Raw genomic sequence first — 24,113 nt, 5'->3', positions numbered from 1 at the left:
TCACTGCACACATGAAAAAAATAAACACTTCTACTCACCTTCCTTCCTCTCCTCTGCTCCAGCGCTGCATCCTGTTCCGCCAGCATCTCACCTCCGCATCTGAGCAACGCATGACGTCACTGCCATGCTCCCTCAGACGCCGAGGTGAGGTGCCGGGATATATATTTATTATACACTGCTCAAAAAAATAAAGGGAACACTCAAATAACACATCCTAGATCTGAATGAATGAAATATTCTCATTGAATACTTTGTTCTGTACAAAGTTGAATGTGCTGACAACAAAATCACACAAAAATCATCAATGGAAATCAAATTTATTAACCAATGCAGGCCTGGATTTGGAGTCACCCCCAAAATTAAAGTGGAAAAACACACTACAGGCTGATCCAACTTTAATGTAATGTCCTTAAAACAAGTCAAAATGAGGCTCAGTATCGTGTGTGGCCTCCACGTGCCTGTATGTCCTCCTTACAACGCCTGAGCATGCTCCTGATGAGGTTGCGGATGGTCTCCTGTGGGATCTCCTCCCAGACCTGGACTAAAGCATCCGCCAACTCCTGGACAGTCTGTGGTGCAACGTGACATTGGTGGATGGAGCGAGACATGATGTCTAAGATGTGCTCAATCGGATTCAGGTCTGGGGAACGGGCGGTCCAGTCCATAGCTTCAATGCCTTCATCTTGCAGGAACTGCTGACACACTCCAGCCACATGAGGTCTGGCATTGTTTTACATTAGGAGGAACCCAGGGCCAACCGCACCAGCATATGGTCTCACAAGGGGTCTGAGGATCTCATCTCGGTACCTAATGGCAGTCAGGCTACCTCTGGCGAGCACATGGAGGGCTGTGCGGCCCTCCAAAGAAATGGCACCCCACACCATTACTGACCCACGGCCAAACCGGTCATGCCGAAGGATGTGGCAGGCAGCAGATCGCTCTCCACGGCCTCTCCAGACTCTGTCACATGTGCTCAGTGTGAACCTGCTTTATCTGATGAAGAGCACAGGGCGCCAGTGGTGACACTAACCCTAACCCTGGTGTTCTGTGGCAAATGCCAAGCGTACTGCACGGTGATGGGCTGTGAGCACAACTCCCATCTGTGGATGTCGGGCCCTCATACCACCCTCATGGAGTCGGTTTCTAACAGTTTGTGCAGACACATGCACATTTATGGCCTGCTGGAGGTCATTTTGCAGGGCTCTGGCAGTGCTCCTCCTGTTCCTCCTTGCACAAAGGCGGAGGTAGCGGTCCTGCTGCTGGGTTGTTGCCCTCCTATGGCCCCCTCCACGTCTCCTGGTGTACTGGCCTGTCTCCTGGTAGTGCCTCCAGCCTCTGGACACTACGCTGACAGACACAGCAAACCTTCTTGCCACAGCTCGCATTGATGTGCCATCCTGGATAAGCTGCACTACCTGAGCAACTTCTGTGGGTTGTAGAGTCCGTCTCATGCTACCACGAGTGTGAAAGCACAACCAACATTCAAAAGTGACCAAAACATCAGCCAGAAAGCATTGCTACTGAGATGTGGTCTGTGGTCCCCACCTGTGGAAACACTCCTTTATTGAGGGTGTCTTGATAATTGCCAATAATTTCCATCTATTGTCTATTCCATTTGCACAACAGCATGTGAAATTGATTGTCAATCAGTGTTGCTTCCTAAGTGGACAGTTTGATTTCACAGAAGTTTGATCTACTTGGAGTTATATTCTGTTGTTTAAGTGTTCCCTTTATTTTTTTTTTTGAGCAGTGTATATATACACAGCTCTGGCAAAAATTAAGAGACCACTGCAAAATTTTCATTTTCCCTGATTTTTCTCTTTATAGGTATATTTTTGAGTAAAATGCACATTGTTGTTTTTTTCTATAAACTACTGACAACGTCTCCGAAATTCAAAGCTAAAAATTTTGTATTTATTTGCAGCAAATGAGAAATCGACAAAATAATAAAAAAGAAACAGTGCTTTCAGACCTCAAATAATGCAAAGAAAACAAGTTCTTATTCATTTAGAAACTACAATACTCATGTTTTAACTCAGGAAGAGTTCAGAAATCAATATTTGGTGGAATAACCATGATTTTAATCACAGCTTTCATGCGTCTTGGCATGCTTTCCACCAGTTTTTCACACTGCTTTTGGGTGACCTTATGCCGCTCCTGGCACAAAAATGTAAGCAGTTCTTCTTTGTTTGATGGCTTGTGACGATCCATCTTCCTCTTGATTACATTCCAGAGGTTTTCAATGGGGTTCAGGTCTGGAGATTGGGTTGGCCATGACAGGGTCTTGATGTGGTGCTCCTTCATCCACACATTGATTGACCTAGCTGTGTGGCATGGGGCATTGTCGTGCTGGAAAAACCAGTCCTCAGAGTTGGGGAACATTGCCTGAGCAGAAGGAAGCAAGTGTTTTCCAAGGATAACCTTGTATGTGGCTTGATTCATATGTCCTTCGCAAAGATTAACCCGCCCAATTCCAGCCTTGCTGAAGCATCCCCAGATCATCACCGATCCTCCACCAAATTTCACAGTGGGTGCAAGACACTGTGGCTTGTATGCCTCTCCAGGTCTCCGTCTAACCATTAGATGACCAGGTGTTGGGCAAAGCTGAAAATTAGAATCATCAGAGAAGATTACCTTACAAACTCTCCTTTGCTTCTCATTGATGAAAGGCTTTTTTCTAGCTTTACATGACTTGAGGCCTGCCTCTAGGAGCCTGTTATCAACTTTTCTTGCCGCGCACTTTACCCCAGCTGCCATTTGCCATTCCTTTTTGTAGGTCACTTGATGTCATCCTGCGGTTGCTGAGTGACATTCGAATAAGATGACGGTCATCCCGGTCAGTGGAGAGTCGCTTTCGCCCTCTGCCGGTCTGTAGCTTTGTTGTCCCCAATGTCTGCTGCTTGACCTTGTTGTAATGGACTGCCGTCTTTGAAATTTTAAGGATGGAGGCAACATGACGCTCACTGTATCACTCTGCTAGTAAAGCCAGAATTGAGCCCTTCTTTTCCTCACTCAAGACTTTTCTTTTCAGCTCCTTTGGTATGGTTACAAGTTATTTTTTCATTCAAATTACTTTTGGGCTATTCCTAGCACTTGTTTTGCCATCCAGCTTGTCCTATTGCAAGAGGATTGTGAAGACCACAGCAGTGTTTTTCATACTTTCCCTCGTTACATAAGATTTGGTTCAGGTGATCACCTAATCAGAAGCACATTAAGTAGAATGAGGTGGACTGTGGTTGGAATTCAACTGACACTGGAATGGAATGGCTGTCAGACATGGAGAGATGGGTATGTTTAGAAAACTGTGCAGTGGTCTCTTAATTTTTGCCACAGCTGCATAATATATATATATATATATATATTCATTTTTTACTCTTCCTCCTTCTTCTCTCCCAAAGAGAAGTATTGGTGAAATAGAATGGGCATATTCCTTGTAATTGCTATATATTTATTGTGTAATATGTACAATGGATGAAATTGAAAAAAAAAAATAAAATAAATGAATGGATGAAATAAAAAAAAACACATTACCATTATATAAACTTTGATCTACCAGATCTTGCTCTGTAGAGGCTTCAACTCTATTGCACATTTGGGCATGTAACAGACGTCCCAATTTGCTGCCCACAGAACTCTCCGATGTCCAATATCCAGTGGACACTTCAGTCTCTGAATGATACTCCGGCTCCTCTTTCACCCTGACGGGCTGCACATCTGCAACGGTAAAAAAAACATTCATACGCAAGTTTAGTTTTCTGTAGGCCAAAATCCAACCAATCATGGTGGAATTTTCATGTAGCAAATGAGGTTTACAAGCCAAGTGTAATTTTCCTTTCTAGAATTTGTGATGAGAGAATGGGCTCCAAACAAGTAGCACAGGGTTAAATATTATTTGTAAAAGGTGAGAGAACTGGGAAAAGGTGGGTCCTCGCTCCTGGTATACACCTGGCATACAGACACAGTGCCACCTTGAAATTAGGTAAAAGTTGACACAAGCCATGAAATGGTTTGCCAAGAGTTTTTTTTTCGTTACGATGGGTTAATGTATGGAGAGGGTGTCTAGGCTTTAGCAAGTGCACTCCTTACAATCTCTAAGGCCAAGTCCAGACAAGGTGGAGTGTTAAATGCCAATTTTGTCAAGGATTTCACCATAGAATCATAGACTGTTAGAGTTGGAAGGGACCTCCAGGGTCATCGTGTCCAACCCCCTGCTCAATGCAGGATTCACTAAACCATCTCAGACAGATGTCTGTCCAGCCTCTGTTTGAAGACTTCCATTGAAGGAAAACTCACCACCTCTCGTGGCCGCCTGTTCCACTCATTGATCACCCTCACTGTCAAAAAGTGTTTTCTAATATCTAACCTGTATTTTCTCCCTTTCAGTTTCATTCCATTGCTTCTCGTGTTTCCATGTGAAAATGAGAATAAGGATGATCCTTCTACACTGTGACATCCCTTCAGATATTTGTAGACAGCTATTAAGTCTTCTCTTAGTCTTCTTTTTTGCAAGATAAACATTCCCAGATTCTTTAACTGTTCCTCATAGGACATAGTTTGCAGTCCGCTCACTATCCTGGTCGCTCTTCTCTGAACTTGCTCCAGTTTTTCGATGTCTTTTTTAAAATGTGGTGCCCAGAACTGAACACAGAACCCATGACCCCAATAAGGATATCTCACTAAATTAACCCCTTACTTACCGGGGACGTATTAGTACGCATATCTGCGTACCGCCGGTTCAGTGAGGGCTCCGGCGCTGAGCCCTCACTGAACCGAGCACATGTCAGCTGATTCTTACAGCTGACATGTGCCCGCAACAGCCGCGGGTGGAATCGCGATCCACCCGCGGCTGTTAACCAGTTAAATGCTGCTGTCAATCTCCGACAGCAGCATTTAACGCGCGCTTCCGGGTAGCGCGTCATAAGCCCCGCCCACCGGCGACCCCGTCACGTGATCGCGGGTCGCCGATGGGCGTGCATGACAACCCAGGGTCTGCAGCAGACGCCTGTGGTTGTCATGATCTTGTCGCTATGAGCGCCACCTAGTGGTCGGCGCTCATAGCACAGGACCATTTCTGCTGCATGCAGGGGATCTGCTGGTCCCCTGTATGTAGCAGAGGCGATCGGACAGTTGCTGCTTCTAGTCTCCTATGGAGACTATAGAAGCATGCAAAAAGTAAAAAAAAAAAGTTTTTAAAAATATAAAAAAAAATAAAAAAATATAAAAGTTTAAATCACCCCCCTTTCGCCCCATTCAAAATAAAATATATAAAAAAAAACCCCACATACACATATTTGGTATCGCCGCGTTCAGAATCGCCCGATCTATCAAAATAAAAAAAGAATTATTCCGATCGGTAAACGGTGTAGCGAGAAAAAAATTCTAAACGCCAGAATTACGTTTTTTGGTCGCCGCAAAATTGCAATAAAATGCAATAACGGGCGATCAAAACATCGGATCTACCCCAAATGTTATCAATAAAAACGTCAGCCTGGCACGCAAAAAATAAGCCATCAACCAGCCCCAGATCACGAAAAATGGAGACGCTACGGGTCTTAGAAAATGGCGCTATTTTTTTATTTTTTTTTTTTACCAAATTTTGGAATTTTTTTTCACCACTTAAATATAAAAGAACCTATACATGTTTGGTGTCTATGAACTCGTAATGACCTGTAGAATAAGAAGGGCAGGTCAGTTTTAGCATTCAGTGAACATGGTAAAAAAAATAAATAAAAAACAACTGGGGTATTGCACTTTTTTTGCAATTTTACCGCACTTGGAATTTTTTTCCTGTTTTCCCGTACAGGATATGATAAAACTAGTAATGGCGTTGAAAAGTACAACTCGTCCCGCAAAAAATAAGCCCTCACATGGCCATATTGACCAAAAAATAAAAACGCTATGGCTCTGGGAACAAGGGGAGCAAAAACGAAAATGCAAAAACGAAAAATGCTCCGGGGCTTAAGGGGTTAATATGCACCTCATTTTGGACGTACATATACGACAAGGAAAAAGGTGAACCGAAGGTGGGTGACACCACTGGAGAAACCCAGAGAATGTGACCGCATTTCAAGGTTTGCTTAACCCCACTAATGTCAATGGTGAAACATTGGAGACAGGCCAGACATGGATCAGCTTTTCTCATGGGTTGCCAAGGAACTGTCTCAGCTGTTTCATCAGATCTTTAGTTTTCGAGAACATGACCTTAGGAATCGCGACAGGATTGAGACTATTTGCAAATTGCAAACACAAGGAACTGTACGGGAAGGAGTGGAAATAATGATGGAGAACAGGGTACAAAGACACAAAACAAGTGAGGTCGAGGAATACACAAGACACGAAAGCCAGATTTCCTTTATCGTTTACCTGCTGTATGGTAATGGTCTTGAAGTTCTTCAATTATCGAGATGATTTCAGGTTTTTCAAAGACAAATCCTGTGGAAGCAAATTGGGTAAAATCTTATGTCAGCAGTTACAATTGAGCTTATCATGAAGTTCAGGGGATGCAGTGACTTAAAGGGAACCGGTCACCAGGGTTTCCCAATATCAACTAAAGCCACCACCTTCAATGGTTCTTTTAGAGCAGTCTAGAAACCTGTATATAATTCCCAACCCCCTCTGCATATCCAAAAAATACCTTTTATAATCCTCTGATACAACAAAATCCAGTCCAATGGATGTTGCTGGTCTTTCTTAGCACCACCTCACTTCTATCCCCGCCTTTCTGTGGATAAAGTGCCCTACGTCATCCCACAGCACCCCCAGTCTCGCACCGGTGCAGGCGTCCTTCGCTTTGCCCTGCTGAGGGCAGAGAAAAGTACTGTAATGCGCATGCACCGGTAGAGGGTAAAAAAGCTCCAACGACCCTGAAATAAATCCGGTGCATGAGCATTACAGGAGTTTTCTCTGCCCTCAGCGGGGAAAAGCGAAGAACAAGACCAGTGACGCCCATCGGACTGGACCGACATGTATGGGGGGGATTATCAAAGGTATTTTTGTAGTTATACAGAGGGTGCTGGATACTTATATGAAAGTGATGGCCTTAGTTTATACTGGGAAAACCTAGTGATGGGTTCTCTTTCACTCTGAACATTCCTGAGCTATCTTTGGGTCTTTGGGCTTTGGGAAATGGACCTTACAGTTTGGCCTCAGATTTAACCCCTTGTGTTAGCGTTTTTTTTCCTCCCCTTCTTCCACGATCCATAGCTTTTTTTCCGTCGACAAAGTCGTGTAAGGACTTGTTTATTGCGGGACGAGTTGTAATTTTGGCAGACACAAAGCATTTTATCATGGGATCTACTGGAAAATGGGAAAAAAAATTGCAAGTGCAGCGAAATAGCGAAAAAAGTGTAATTCCGCAATTTTTTTTTTAAATTTAATTTACAGCATTCAGTAGACAGTAAAAATGACCGATCAGTATGATTCCTGGAGGTAGTACAATTACAGTGATACCAAAAATGCATTTTTTTTTATTATTTAAGTGGTGGGAAAACAAAAATCAGAAAATTGTTAAAAAAAATTTTTTTTTGCTCACGTTGCTATTTTTTTGAGGCCAGTAACATTTTCAATTTTCAAGTGATAGAGACGTGTGGGGGCTTGTTGTGCCGACATTTTTATTGATATTATTTTGATCGCCTCTTATTGCTTTATCCTTGCGATGTTGCAGCAGTTGAAAAAAGGCATTTCTGGCATTTTTATTTATTTCTCTCATTGTGCAGTTTACCGATAGGGTTATTTAATATTTTGATAGATTAGACTTTTTTTACGGATGTAGCTATACCACATTTGTATTTTTTTTTATTTCTTAATTTTTAAAGGGGGACGGGGTAATTTGAACTTTTGTATTTTTTTTACAGTTTTTTTTTTTTGGCCTCCTTAGGGGACTTGAACTTTTGTATATAGCAAAAATCACAGGCTGGCTTTCACAGGAGCACTGTTGTGAAAGGCAGGGGGTCTTCAGCATACCGTTTACTGTTATGGCAATCCATCAGCGCCCCACGAGCACATCGCGGGGGTGCCAACTGATTAGAGAAGCGTGCCAGCTCCATGATCGACTGTTAAAGGCAGATGATGGCTGAATAACACAGCCATCACCTGCAGGTAAAGATGCAGGCTCAGCCTCTGAGCCAACATCAAAGTCAGGGAGCCAACATATGACGTACTAGTACATTATACAGTACAGACCAAAAGTTTGGACACACCTTCTCATTTAAAGATTTTTCTGTATTTTCATGACTATGAAAATTGTACATTCACACTGAAGGCATCAAAACTATGAATTAACACATGTGGAATTATATACTTAACAAAAAAGTGTGAAACAACTGAAAATATGTCTTATATTCTAGGTTCTTCAAAGTAGCCACCTTTTGCTTTCATGACTGCTTTGCACACTCTTGGCATTCTCTTGATGAGCTTCAAGAGGTAGTCACCGGAAATGGTTTTCACTTCACAGGTGTGCCCTGTCAGGTTTAATAAGTGGGATTTCTTGTCTTATAAATGGGGTTGGGACCATCAGTTGTGTTGTGCAGAAGTCTGGTGGATACACAGCTGATAGTCCTACTGAATAGATTGTTAGAATTTGTATTATGGCAAGAAAAAAGCTGCTAAGTAAAGAAAAACGAGTGGCCATCATTACTTTAAGAAATGAAGGTCAGTCAGTGCGAAAAATTGGGCAAACTTTGAAAGTGTCCCCAAGTGCAGTTGCAAAAACCATCAAGCGCTACAAAGAAACTGGCTCACATGAGGACCGCCCCAGGAAAGGAAGACCAAGAGTCACCTCTGCTTCTGAGGATAAGTTTATCCGAGTCACCAGCCTCAGAAATCGCAGGTTAACAGCAGCTCAGATTAGAGACCAGGTCAATGCCACACAGAGTTCTAGCAGCAGACACATCTCTACAACAACTGTTAAGAGGAGACTTTGTGCAGCAGGCCTTCATGGTAAAATAGCTGCTAGGAAACCACTGCTAAGGACAGGCAACAAGCAGAAGAGACTTGTTTGGGCTAAAGAACACAAGGAATGGACATTAGACCAGTGGAAATCTGTGCTTTGGTCTGATGAGTCCAAATTTGAGATCTTTGGTTCCAACCACCGTGTCTTTGTGCGACGCAGAAAAGGTGAACGGATAGACTCTACATGCCTGGTTCCCACCGTGAAGCATGGAGGAGGAGGTGTGATGGTGTGGGGGTGCTTTGCTGGTGACACTGTTGGGGATTTATTCAAAATTGAAGGCATACTGAACCAGCATGGCTACCACAGCATCTTGCAGCGGCATGCTATTCCATCCGGTTTGCGTTTAGTTGGACCATCATTTATTTTTCAACAGGACAATGACCCCAAACACACCTCCAGACTGTGTAAGGGCTATTTGACCAAGTAGGAGAGTGATGGGGCGCTACGCCAGATGACCTGGCCTCCACAGTCACCAGACCTGAACCCAATCGAGATGGTTTGGGGTGAGCTGGACCGTAGAGGGAAGGCAAAAGGGCCAACAAGTGCTAAGCATCTCTGGGAACTCCTTCAAGATTGTTGGAAGACCTTTTCCGGTGACTACCTCTTGAAGCTCATCAAGAGAATGCCAAGAGCGTGCAAAGTAGTCATCAAAGCAAAAGGTGGCTACTTTGGAGAACCTAGAATATAAGACATATTTTCAGTTGTTTCACACTTTTTTGTTAAGTATATAATTCCACATGTGTTAATTCATAGTTTTGATGCCTTCAGTGTGAATGTACAATTTTCATAGTCATGAAAATACAGAAAAATCTTTAAATGAGGTGTGTCCAAACTTTTGGTCTGTACTGTATGTCGGTAAGGGGTGAAAACGAGTCCTAAATAGTAGCTCTAGCCATGATCCATACTAAATCAGGACAAATTTTAAATCAAGTCTGGAGTGAGAACTGCAGACAAACAAGTAGCTCTCACATTCAAGGCTTTTTCCCATCTTCATAAATGGGTATTGTCTAATAAGCTGCATCTCAGACTGAATTGAGGCTCTAGCCCAAGATATCAAGGGTTAAAGAGTTATTCCCAGGTTGATATTGTCAGTAGAGATGAGCGGTGTTCGACTAGAACTGTTCGCCAATCTCAAATTCGAGCTGTTTTGGGCGGTGTTCGAGTCGTTCGACGAACGCAAACGATTTGCAAAAAATTCGGCTGTTCGAGATTATGTTCGATAACTGTTCGTGCACCAAAAGCGTAACTGGATTTTTTCACATCATGCAGGGATTGTCTGCCACTCACTGTAATGTCACAGCCATGGTGGTTGTGGCATTACAGTGGTTGCCCAAATCGATGGGAACAGTGCTCACAGTGAAACATGAAAAGCCGGCAATTCATCAGCGGCATACACCTGTACCCGACAATTTAGAACAGAAAGAATAGAGCATCACACATAGATTAGATAGATAGAAACATGTCAGTCACATATATAAGAAGTACAGTGACAGTGTTGATTACTGTACTTGTCATTTAGTGTTAAAATAAAGGATTTATTAAATAAAAAATTGGCGTGGGGTTCCCCGTAATTTTAGTCTCTAGCGGAGGTTAAGCAGACGGCTGGGGCAGATGTTTGAAGCCTGGGAAGGGGGTAATACCCACGGAGCTTCCCAGGCTACTAATATCAGCCCCCAGCTGAATACCTAGCCTTTACTAGCTATTAAAATGGGGGACCCCCCAAAAAGAATGACGTGGGGTCCCCCCTATTTTAATAGCTAGCAAAGGCTAGGCAGACAGCTGGGGGCTGATATTAATAGCCCAGGAAGGGTGCCATGAATATTGGCCCCCTCCCAGGCTAGAAACACCAGCCGTCAGCCGCCCCAGAAATAGCGCATCCATAGGATGCGCCAATTCTGGCACTTAGCCTTGCTCTTCCCACTGCTCTGTAGAGGTGGCAGTGGGGTAATAGGGCTGGGGTTGATGTCAGCTTATAATACCAGCTGACATCAAGCCCAGGTTAGTAACGGAGAGGCGTCTATAAGACACCCCCATTACTAACCCCATAGTCAAAGTTAAAAAAAAAACACAAACACCCAGAATAAAGTCCTCTAATTGAAATAAACACACAATTCTTTATTGTTCTAAATTAAACGATACTTACCATCACGCCCATTCCAGCTGAAGCCAATGTCTTCTGCAATAAAAGTAAAATAATACACCAACATCATCCTTACTTTTCCATGGTTCCCAGGACGGCTCCAGCTCTGCTACATTCACATGACAGGCTGGATCGCAGCCGAAAGCTGCCATCCAGCTTGCCATGCCGCAGACACTGAGAAGCGCAGGCATGCTTGCGCTCCTCAGTGTCTGGCTGTGACGGCATCCAGATGAGCCGAGTTCATGTCCAATGAACTCAGCTCACCTCATGCACGTCACTGACAGCGTGGGAGAATTCTCCTGCGCATGCGGTGAGCGTGAGAATTTTCCTGCGCTCACGGCAAGCGCAAGCGCAGGAGAATTTTCCCACGCTGTCAGTGACGTGCATGAGGTGAGCTGAGTTCATTGGACATGAACTCGGCTCATCTGGATGCCGTCACAGCCAGACACTGAGGAGCGCAAGCATGCCTGCGCTTCTCAGTGTCTGCGGCATGGCAAGCTGGATGGCAGCTTTCGGCTGCGATCCAGCCTGTCATGTGAATGTAGCAGAGCTGGAGCCGTCCTGGGAACCATGGAAAAGTAAGGATGATGTTGGTGTATTATTTTACTTTTATTGCAGAAGACATTGGCTTCAGCTGGAATGGGCGTGATGGTAAGTATCGTTTAATTTAGAACAATAAAGAATTGTGTGTTTATTTCAATTAAAGGACTTTATTCTGGGTGTTGTGTTTTTTTAAAATACTTTACTAGAAATTCATGGTGGTCATGTCTAATATTGGCGTGACCCCATGAATTTCGGGCTTAGGGCCAGCTGATAATACCAAGCTGGCCCTAACCCCTTTATTACCCAGTGAGCCACCGCACCAGGGCCCTGGATGAGTTGGGTACAGCACTTCTATGAACGCGCCATTTTCTGGGGTGGCTGCGGACTGCAATTTGCAGCGGGGGGGGGGCAGAAAGCTTGGGCCTCCCTGCGCTGCGGATTCCAGCCCCCAGCTGCCTGGTTGTACATGGCTGGACACAAAAATAGGGCGAAGCCCCACGTATTTTCATTGAAAATTCATGAAATAATTTAAAAAAAAAAAAGGGCTTCCCTATATTGTTGTGTCCGGCCAGGTACAAATAGGCAGTTGGTGGTTGGGGGCTGCCCGTTCCTGCCTGCTGTACCTGGCTGGGCACAAAAATAGGGCGAAGCCCCACGTCAATTTTTTTTTAAATTATTTCAGCTCACCTCATGCACGTCACTGACAGCGTGGGAAAATTCTCCTGCGCTTGCTGTGAGCGCAGGAGAATTCTCTCACGCTCACCGCACGTGCAGGAGAATTCTCCCACGCTGTCAGTGACGAGCATGAGGTGAGCTGAGTTCATTGGACATGCCTGCGCTTCTCAGTGTCTGCGGCATGGGCGTGATGGTAAGTATGGTTTAATTTAGAACAATAAAGAATTGTGTGTTTATTTCAATTAAAGGACTTTATTCTGGGTGTTTGTGTTTTTTTTTTTAACTTTGACTATGGGGTTAGTAATGGGGGTGTCTTATAGACGCCTCTCCATTACTAACCTGGGCTTGATGTCAGCTGGCATTATAAGCTGACATCAACCCCAGCCCTATTACCCCACTGCCACCGCTACAGAGCAGTGGGAAGAGCGAGGCTAAGTGCCAGAATTGGCGCATCCTATGGATGCGCCATTTCTGGGGCGGCTGACGGCTGGTGTTTCTAGCCTGGGAGGGGGGGCCAATATTCATGGCACCCTTCCTGGGCTATTAATATCAGCCCCCAGCTGTCTGCCTAGCCTTTGCTAGCTATTAAAATAGTTTTTTGGGGTCCCCCATTTTAATAGCTAGTAAAGGCTAGGTATTCAGCTGGGGGCTGATATTAGTAGTCTGGGAAGCGCCGTGGGTATTACCCCCTTCCCAGGCTTCAAACATCTGCCCCAGCCGTCTGCTTAACCTCCGATAGAAACTAAAATTACGGGGAACCCCACGCCAATTTTTTTTTTTATAAATCCTTTATTTTAACACTAAATGACAAGTACAGCAATCAACACTATCACTGTACTTATTATATATGTGACTGACATGTTTCTATCTATCTAATCTATGTGTGATGCTCTATTCTTTCTGTTCTAAATTGTCGGGTACCGATGCGGACTTGCCGGCCGGCTTTTTTAAAGAGAGTGTCTTCTGAGCAGTTTGTCAGCTTTTGGACACCTTTGAAGGTGTTTTCTATGTGTTTTTATTTGCCTGCCATTGGTTTTAACGCTGTTCGACGGTGTTCAACAGTGCTCTAAGGTGTTCGATGAACAGTTCCACGAACATCCCAGTGTTTGACGAACCGAACCCTACGGGGGTGGCTCAACACTAATTGTCAGAAATACAAGACATTTTGTAATTTACTGCTTATTAAAATTTTCAGCCATTCTTGAGATATTAACACTTTTATTTTGTTTACAGCTTATTACCTTAGAGACCAACCACCTCTGATAGACAGCGGAATATGAGCATTGCTTACAAGCTCTTTTCTAATGAGCTTGTACACTGTTTTGAAGCTGGTAAGGATCACTGGAACGCGCTGTTACCTCCTAATCCTGGCCAGCTTTAGCGCAGTGCTTACAAGCTAGACAGCAGTGGTGGTCGGTCTCTTAGACAACGAGCGGTAAATAAATGAAAAGTGTTAATACCTCAAGATCAGCAGCAAATTTTATTAAGCGGTAAATAGGAAAGGTGCTGGTTTTGACAAGCTCTATCTGACAACATCCATCTGTGAAGATGGGAATAATCTTTAACCTGCAATATCTTTGGTTATATTGCAACTAAAAGATCAATTCAGTGAGATACAGCCTGTTAACGTGAGTATCTCATACATTCTTGGCTACTGGTTTGCCTTTCTGCAAGTTTGCACAAGATCTTCCACCATTACAGGTGATTACATATTAATAGGATATTCCATCCTTTCTTATTAGTAGGGGCTGCCTGAAAAGAACCCCACCACTTCACAGTGTAAAGGGAATCCAGTGCCTTATTTACTGAGTACTGCAGTCTCAGAATTATCCTCCTCTTCATGTCAAGCGTCTTAATTACTTAGTGGAATCCCTCTGGCTGTTATACCCTGCTGCAGACATGATGCATAATCAGACACCAGCTTCAGGCAGCGTTCTTGAGGAATCTTAGCCTGTTCCTCATGGGCAGCAGCCTCCAGGTCTCTAATATTCTTTAATTGTCAAGACAATGGCACCAAAGAGTTAAAGAGGATCTTCACCATGGGGTGGTTACTTTTTTCCCTAATTGATGTTGTCCCAACATAAGCAGCAGGCGTCTGAAAAACGCAACCAAAGAAGCTTACAACAGCCTTTGTTGGTGTGATCTGGGGAGACTGATGTACCGTGGTGTGAAAAAGTGTTTGCCCCCTTCCTGATTTCTTATTCTTTTTCATGTTTATCACACTGAAATGTTTCAGATCACAAAACAAATTTAAATATTAAATATTGTCTAATATTTAAATTAGTTTTGTGATCTGAAACATTTAAGTGTGACAAACAAGAAAAAGAATAAGAAATCAGGAAGGGGGCAAACACTTTTTCACACCACTGTACATAAGCAGAAAACGCAGATCTCACTCCAGTACCTAATGGGATTACGGGCATCTATCCCCATAACACAGCTCTGCTCTCCTCCCGGCACTTGAATCACAGATAATGCAGCGTGATGCATGTATGTATGTAATGACACACAGCTCTGCTCTCCACCTGTAATCGCAGATAAAGCAGAGATCTGTATGTAATGACACACAGCTCTGCTCTCCACCTGACATCACATAGAATGCAGAGAGGTGTATGCAATGTGTCATTACATACAGATCTCTGTTTTATCTGTGATGTCAGGAGGAGAGCAGAGCTATGTGTCATTGCATACACCTCTCTGCATTATCTATGATGTCAGGAGGAGAGCAGAGCTGTGTGTCATTACATACACCTCTCTGCATTATCTGTGATGTCAGGAGGAGAGCAGAGCTGTGTGTCATTACATACACCTCTCTGCATTATCTGTGATGTCAGGAGGAGAGCAGAGCTGTGTGTCCTTGCATACACCTCTCTGCATTATCTGTGATGTCAGGAGGAGAGCAGAGCTGTGTGTCATTACATACACCTCTCTGCATTATCTGTGATGTCAGGAGGAGAGCAGAGCTGTGTGTCCTTGCATACACCTCTCTGCATTATCTGTGATGTCAGGAGGAGAGCAGAGCTGTGTGTCATTACATACACCTCTCTGCATTATCTGTGATGTCAGGAGGAGAGCAGAGCTGTGTGTCCTTGCATACACCTCTCTGCATTATCTGTGATGTCAGGAGGAGAGCAGAGCTGTGTGTCCTTGCATACACCTCTCTGCATTATCTGTGATGTCAGAAGGAGAGCAGAGCTGTGTGTCCTTGCATACACCTCTCTGCATTATCTGTGATGTCAGGAGGAGAGCAGAGCTGTGTGTCTTTACATACACCTCTCTGCATTATCTGTGATGTCAGGAGGAGAGCAGAGCTGTGTGTCATTACATACACCTCTCTGCATTATCTGTGATGTCAGGAGGAGAGCAGAGCTGTGTGTCCTTGCATACACCTCTCTGCATTATCTGTGATGTCAGGAGGAGAGCAGAGCTGTGTGTCATTACATACACCTCTCTGCATTATCTGTGATGTCAGGAGGAGAGCAGAGCTGTGTGTCATTACATACACCTCTCTGCATTATCTGTGATGTCAGGAGGAGAGCAGAGCTGTGTGTCCTTGCATACACCTCTCTGCATTATCTATGATGTCAGGAGGAGAGCAGAGCTGTGTGTCATTACATACACCTCTCTGCATTATCTGTGATGTCAGGAGGAGAGCAGAGCTGTGTGTCATTACATACACCTCTCTGCATTATCTATGATGTCAGGAGGAGAGCAGAGCTGTGTGTCCTTGCATACACCTCTCTGCATTATCTGTGATGTCAGGAGGAGAGCAGAGCTGTGTGTCCTTGCATACACCTCTCTGCATTATCTGTGATGTCAGGAGGAGAGCAGAGCTGTGTGTCATTACATACACCTCTCTGCATTATCTGTGATGTCAGAAGGAGAGCAGAGCTGTGTGTCCTTGCATACACCTCTCTGCATTATCTGTGATGTCAGGAGGAGAGCAGAGCTGTGTGTCCTTGCATACACCTCTCTGCATTATCTGTGATGTCAGGAGGAGAGCAGAGCTGTGTATTTGGGATAGATTCAGAGAGGTGTATGTGATGACACACATCTCTGCTCTCCTCCTGCCACCTATAATCACAGTAGGTACTGGCAGTAAGATCTGTGTGACCTTATTAGATATATCAGTCCTACCCGATCACACAGAGAAATCCGGTTCTGACCTTCTCTCGGGGCGTGTTCTTTTTTTTTTATAACCTTGATGGTTCCTGCTTATGATTGGGCAATGTCATGCAAGAGGAAAAAAAAAAAAAGTAAAAGCACTATAGGAGAAATTACCAAATAAACTTTAAAGAGGAATTAGCTCCAAAATAGAGATGAGAAAATAAAAAAAATAAAAACATTGTATTCAGATCTTCAGCCATTTTATCATGATGTAAAAGATGTCGAAAGATCCTCTTTAGAGTGCATTCAGATGTCCGTATAGATGGGGCCACAATGCATGGACTGGCCGGTGGGTCTCCCGGCCGGAACATGACAACTTCATATATTTCTATGAAGCTTTTACACTAAAGTCGGGATACCCGCCGACCAGTCCGTTCATTGTGGTCCGATCTCAGTCTGATTTATACAGATGTCTGAATGCACTCTTAAAGGAAAAGATCATTGACCTTCACAAACAAGGAAAAGGCATTGAATTTTCCTAGAGATACAGCTGGAAGCAGAGTTCACAAGTTTGCTGATGCTCTGCGGCTGCTTTGCTTCCTCTGGATATGGAAACCTGCCGCATGTGGGGAGAGAAAAATGGATTCAATCAAGAATCAGGACATCCCAGAAGGAAATGTCAAGTTTTCTGTGAGGAAACTGAACCTTGGGCATCACTGGACCTCAAGCATACCTCAAAAAGACTTGGTTTTAGAAGTTCTGGAAGATTGTGAATCTTTGGCGGAATGAAAAGAAGGCAGGTGCAGCTGCAAACCCAAGAATATTAGTGACCTGGAGGCTATTGTCAATGACAAATGGGCTAAGACTCCTCAGGAAGAAGCTGGTGTTTGGTTATACATCACATTTGCAGCAGGTCATAACAGCCAGAGGAACAGTACTAAGTACTAAAGACGCTTGTTATGAAGGGGTTGAATAATTCTGAGACTGCAGTAGTCCATACAAATGGCATTTTGGGATGAATTTGGAGAAACCACTTGTTATATCAGTTGTGTTATTTACATTTCAATTAACCAAGGAAATGAGGACAAGCAGCAGAAAGTTTGTGAATTTTGCTAATAAACCAGAGTTGTAATTGGGCAACTGGGCTTGAATAATTTTAATTGTAGCTGTAGGTAGAAGGCGAGGTATAATATAGGGTCTCCAGGGAAGATCTCATGTTTCTCCTTCATGGGCTTTTGTATAAAGCGTTAGCAACTACCTCCATATCTCCAGTTATCAGATCAGTGTCACCTGTCCCAAACAGATCTCAGACTCCCGACAAGGCTTGAAACGTGTGAAGAGGAAAGCGGATGGTTACGTGCCCATAAAAGCCATAAAGGTTCTCCTTTTGACCATAGAGTCTTACCAAGAGATAAAAGGGTGTAGTAATTCTCCAGCATGACATCCATGTACATCAGCTTTTCCCCCATTCCCAAGCTCTCCCACTCCTTTGCCGAAAAGTACACCGCCACATCATCAAACCTGATTGGAACCTAAGATATAAAGAAACAAGGACAACTACTAAAAGAGTAATAGCTTAAGGCAGATCTGTCACAATACAAGCTGCATACATAGTGGATTTCTTAGCCCTAATGAGGCTGGTGAGCTTACTTTGAAAATCAATATCAGAATGGCTGTGTAATGTATTTTGAAAGGCTAAACTCAATCTCTGTCCACCAAACCTGATTGGTAGCTCCTTAGTGTCCTTCCTCCCTGCTGCTGAGATCTCACGCTGCTCAGTACAAGCTGCAGCTGTCAGTTAGGCTGGGAAAGTGGCATGTCCCCAAAATACGACGACCATAAAGGAGCCATCCTAATAACCTAATCGGTTACCAAGAAGAACATCTTAGGATGGTCACCCGTGTGGACAATGCAGCACCCGACACAGCATCTTACCTCTCGGAGCAAAGAGTCCATATGTAGCTTCAGCTTAGACATCAGTCCCAGTTCCATAGATAATGCAGCCGCGGCACCTAGAAAAAGCCATAATAGCATCAAAAACCATACTACTGTTTGTAGCTAAGCTGAGTGACAAGTAATATGGCTGTTACTACAGGCCCCACAGGAGCTGTCACCCGATGTTCCCAGATTCTTGCCCAATTCTTGCTTCAAGATAAGCAGCGATACGGAAGCAGGTAAGGTCTACACAACCTTAAAAGTCCACCTTTCATCATTCACATTTTTAGTATTTTAATTCTGCGTTTTTTTAATTTATCTTGACAGCAGTTTGAGCTTTACATTTTTAATACAAGGCTTTAATCCCCCCCCCACCCCCACATTGTGCTACCCTTCAGTCACCACTAGAGGGCGCTTTGGAGCTTACAACATGCTGCTACATATTGGATTCCAGAATAAAACAGCTCCCTCTAGTGGTGGTTGCAGGTTGGAAGAATGTTAAAGGGGTTGTAACAATAGTGGCTGCAGATGTATCCAGGCCATGGAGCCTGTGAGGGCCCAAAAGGTTCATATAAGCAGATCATACCCCACTGGGAACTGCTGGTTGTGAAACACAACAGGCAATGACTGGAATGTTGAAACAACAATGACTGGAGCTAAATCCGATCGCTGCAACTCAACTTATTAAATGGCAGTGTCAATCACAGACAGTGGCATTTAAGCCCTTAATGACCACCAATATGCCTTTTCATGGAGGTCATTAAGCGGCCTTATTTCTTAGCGCTGCTTTTTCACAAACGAAAATGCCACGGGCATCAGCTGTATATGACAGCTGACATCCTGCGGCATCGGTCCCGAACTGACCGGGGCCGATTAATCCCTTAGATTTCTCTGTCAATCGCATCAGCGGCAACTAAATGGTTAAAAGACAGTCCGTCATTGTGGGTGTTGATAGCTGCCATGGCACCCAGAGGTCATCTGATGATCTCATGGTTCGGTGGCCTCTTAGACCCGGCTATAAGCAGAGTCTAAGAGGATCTGTCAGTGAAGAACTGATAGGTCTCAGGCACTGGAGTACTGCAGTGTATGAGACCAGCGATCAAAGTAAAAAATATTCATGTCCTACAGTGAGACGAAGTAAAAAAAAATAAGAAATTTAAATAAAAAAGTGAAAAAAAAAAAGTAAAAAAGAAAAAAAAAAACCACACAAAAACAGCGGTAGCAAAGCCAGGTAGGCTAGAGTTAAATTCTAGCTCTACAGGCTCACCTGGCTGACTCTGTATATAACCAGGCTAGGTGTTTATCTCAGGCAGTCAGCTGGGGAAGATGACCAGAGTGGATTTGTGTTGAAGTTCAAGAAAGAGAGACAAGCCAAAATCTCTGTCTGAGAAGAAACTGCACAGGCCATGAGCAGCAAACTGCAATGATAACTAGTTGCTATGGACAATAGCCATTTTGGTTGACTGGATTGAGACTAGCTCGGATGTGTATGAGTAGCCAGGGTCTGTGTTGTTTAGTTAGCACCTGGACGAGGCTGGAGATTTAAGTGTATGGTTTTTGTTTCGTACTGTGTAACTAGTGCTTGTGTGAACTCTACCTACTGTCTACCTGAGAGCGTGAATCCCTACAATCGGTGGAGAATGTGGGCATGAAGTCCTAGATAAAACAATTGATTGCAATGTAAAGATTGATTGTCCTGGGTAAAGGCAGATACAACATTGCGAACACAGTCTGAAAGCATGGAGGAGCTTGTTAAGCAGTTAGTCGAGGTGCAGTAGCAGCAGCAAATACAGCAGCATCAGCAGCAGGAGCAGCATCAGCAGACCCAACAGGAAACCAACAAACTCTTGACCCTGCAGTTTCAACAACAGCAGCAGATGGCTCTTCTGTCAGAAAGTGTCCAGGCCAGGGAGATGGCACAACCCGCTAGCCAAAGTGAAGGTATCTGAGTAAGGTGAACGGTATGGGAGGTCTTGAAGAAAATGACTCCGGAGGATGATGTTGAGGCTTTCCTGTTTGAGAGGGTGGCAGACAGGGAGAAACTGCCCCCAAAGCAATGGGCAGAGGCCCCATACCTTATTGGGGAACCACAGAAAGTGTACTATGACCTTTCCCTGCCGGATACCAAGGAGTATGGCAATCTGAAGGCGGAGATTCTAGCACTCAATGGGTGCACCTCTGGCGCTACCAAAGGGACGAGCCAGTCCACCGTTTGACCTGGTACACCTGGACCAGAAATGGCTGCAGCCAGAGGACCCACTCTCCGGTACAAATAGTGGAAAGATTGGTAGTGAACAGATTTATACACTCACTACCTAAATCCATACAAAACTGCAGTGGATAAGGAAATCCTCAGAATCCAGATAACCTTGTGAGACTAGGAAAATATACTTGGCTGTAGAGAACTCCCTGAGCAGTCAAGGGAGCCTGAAGTCACCTTTCAGGGATACCCAAAGAAGGGGCTCAAGAACAACTGAGAGATGCCCAATGTCCCAGGAGGGATCAGAGCCGATAGTGTGATCTCCTCCTGCTAATGATTTTGAACAGTGCCGGCTCATTAATAAGCAGCCTAAATACATATACTGTGCAATTGTGTGATTGAGCAGAGGGTGAGTGCTGATGTCTGATATCTCCCACTGTTACAATACTTAAAACAACTGGATTTATGCAAGCCTATATATATATATGTCCGTCAGGTGGTGAATAGTAATGCCCTAAGGCAGACTTATACATGTACATTTTGCTACTATAGCAACTATATATTTCCAACTTTAATTGTTCCACCTGACATTCATATTTAGGCTATTCCAATATATGGGGATATCACATATATATTATATATAACCTCGGGCCTACATTAGAGGGACTTGACTGAGGTGTCCCATAATTTGCCCTACACTACATCCAGCCAGATCTATTAGTGGGTACCACTTTTTCTATCAGTAGGTGGTTACCTCATATGCATCTATAGATGCATGAGCAATTTTACATCTATAGGATTTTAATTAATCAATAAAGTTTATGCATTTTAAATTTCTTTGTATCCACACTTTCCCCTTTCCCTATCTTACATGACTATTTTGGTGGTGTATACTTGTGGATATAGATCTGATGAGAATAGACCATATATATTTGGACAGAGACAACATTTTTCTAATTTTGGTTCTAGACATTACCACAATGAATTTTAAACAAAACAATTCAGATGCAGTTGAAGTTCAGACTTTCAGCTTTCATTTGAGGGTATCCACATTAAAATTGGATGAAGGGTTTAGGAGTTTCAGCTCCTTAACATGTGCCACCCTGTTTTTAAAGGGACCAAAAGTAATTGGACAAATTAAATAATTGTAAATAAAATGTTCATTTCTAGTACTTGGTTGAAAACACTTTGTTGGCAATGACTGCCTGAAGTCTTGAACTCATGGACCAGACGCTGTGTTTCCTCCTTTTTGATGCTCTGCCAGGCCTTCACTGCGGTGGATTTCAGTTACTGATTGTTTGTGGGCCTTTCTGTCTGAAGTTTAGTCTTTAAACCCTTCATCCAATTTTAATGTGGATACCCTCAAATGAAAGCTGAAAGTCTGAACTTCAACTGCATCTGAATTGTTTTGTTTAAAATTCATTGTGGTAATGTCTAGAACCAAAATTAGAAAAATGCTGTCTCTATCCAAATATATATGGACCTAACTGTAAACTGTGAATTTACGTTCACTGTACTGGGTAGAAAGGAGGATGAGGAATCATCCCCTGAAGCCAATGTCCCTAATCTGGAGGAGTCCCAGGACAACTATGGGACTACCCAGCTCAGGGACTTAACAGTAAAAAGGTATTCTGGAAAATGTGTGTTAAATGGGGTTCCCTAGAAGATGGGAGCCGATAATTGTTTTCTGCAAAGGGTCAGGTATAATAATCGCTTGGGTAGTGGGACCAAAGTGAAGAGACATGTAAAAGAGCCCCTTCTCAATACCCAAGAAGAAAAATCCAGGGGGTATAATCGGTTGCCTTGAGTGAGACAATTTAAGCCTGGGGATTGGGTACTTGTGGTAGTGTCCACAGGGGAGAGCAAGTTGCTTACCCAGTGGCAGTGGCCCTATAGAGTGGTGGAAAAAGTGAGAGAGGCCAACTATAAAGTACAACGACCAGGGTAAAGGAAGGCCTTTCCCATATACAGTGGCATGTAAAAGCTTGGGTACCACTGGTCAAAATTACTGTTATTGTGAACAGTTAAGCAAGTTGAAGATGAAATGATCTCTAAAAGGGCTAAAGTTAGACACATTTCCTTTGTATTTTAGGCAAAAAAAATATTGTCATTTTTTAAATTACAACTAGATAAATGGGCCGACACAAAAGTTTGAGCACCCTGCATAGTTAGTACCTAGTAGCGCCCCCTTTTGGAAACTATCACAACTTGTAAACGCTTTATGTATCCAGACAAGGGTCTTTCAATTCTTGTTTTAGGGATTTTCATCCATTCTTCCTTGGAAAATTTTTCCAGTTCTGTGAGATTCCTGGGTCGTCTTGCATGCACTGCTATTTTCAGGTCTAGCCACAGATTTTCAATGATGTTCAGATCAGGGGATTGTGAGGACCACTGTAAAACCTTCAGCTTGCGCCTTTTGGGGTAGTCTATTGTGCTTTTGACGTGTGTTTAGGATCATTATCCATTTGTAGAAGCCATCCTCTTTACAACTTCAGCTTTTTTACAGATGGTGTTATGTTTGTATCAAGAACTTGTTGAAATTTCATTGAATTCATTCTTCGCTCTACCTGTGAAATGTTCCCAATGACATTGGCTTCAACACAATCCACCCCATGATTGATCCACTCCAATGCTTAATGGTTGGTGAGATGTTCTTTTCCTGAAATTCTGCCCTTTCTTCTCCACAAATACCTTTGATCATTGTGGCCAAAGAGTTCTATTTGAACCTCATCGGTCCACAGAACTTGTTTCCAAAATGTATCAGGCTTTTTCAGATGTTTTTTTTTTTTTGTTGCAGACTTCTGATGCTGAATTTTATGGAGAGGATGCAGGAAAGATTTTCTTCTGATGTCTCTTCCATGAAGGCCATATTTGTGCAGGTGTCTCTGAACAGTAGAACAATGTACCACAACTCCAGAGCCTGCTAAATCTTTATGAAGGTCTTTTGCAGTCAAGCGGGGGATCTGATTTGCCTCTCTAGCAATCCAATGAGCAGCTCATTCTGAAATTTTGCTCTTTCGGACCTTATCTTAACCTCCACTGTTCCTGTTAACTGCTAAATCTTAATTACATTTCGAACTGAGGAAAGGGCAACTAAGCAGCTGCTTAGAAGAACCCATGGCTGCTGTTTTTTGGCACAAGGTTAGAGGAGGCTGGGTTTTTATAAATAATAAATAGCAAAGAGCTAGTGTAGAGCAACTGAATCAGGAATAATATATACAGGGGGTACAGAAAGTATTCAGACCCCTTTAATTTTTTCACTCTTTGTTTCATTGCAGCCATTTGGTAAATTCTAAAAAGTTCATTTTTTTCTCATTAATGTACACTCTGCACCCCATCTTGACTGAAAATAAACAGAAATGCAGAAATTTTTGCAAATTTATTAAAAAAGAAAAACTGAAATATCACATGGTCATAAGTATTCAGACCCTTTGCTCACACACTCATATTTAAGTCACATGCTGTCCATTTCCTTGTGATCCTCCTTGAGATGGTTCTACTCCTTCATTGGAGTCCAGCTGTGTTTAATTAAACTGATAGGACTTGATTTGGAAAGGCACACA

General features: G+C 43.4%; 1 pseudogene; it reads right to left on the bottom strand.

Annotated features, from left to right (window-relative positions):
* Positions 1-24,113, bottom strand: part of LOC141167335 (uncharacterized) — a 253,708-nt pseudogene that overhangs the window by 16,618 nt on the left and 212,977 nt on the right.

The sequence above is a fragment of the Phyllobates terribilis genome, unplaced genomic scaffold, assembly GCF_046119375.1.
Source record: "Phyllobates terribilis strain yellow unplaced genomic scaffold, ASM4611937v1 Scaffold_11__3_contigs__length_659146591, whole genome shotgun sequence".
In the NCBI taxonomy this organism is placed as follows: Eukaryota; Metazoa; Chordata; class Amphibia; order Anura; family Dendrobatidae; genus Phyllobates; species Phyllobates terribilis.
Note: the sequence above shows the minus strand (reverse complement) of the source record. Positions and strands in the feature narration are given on the sequence as shown.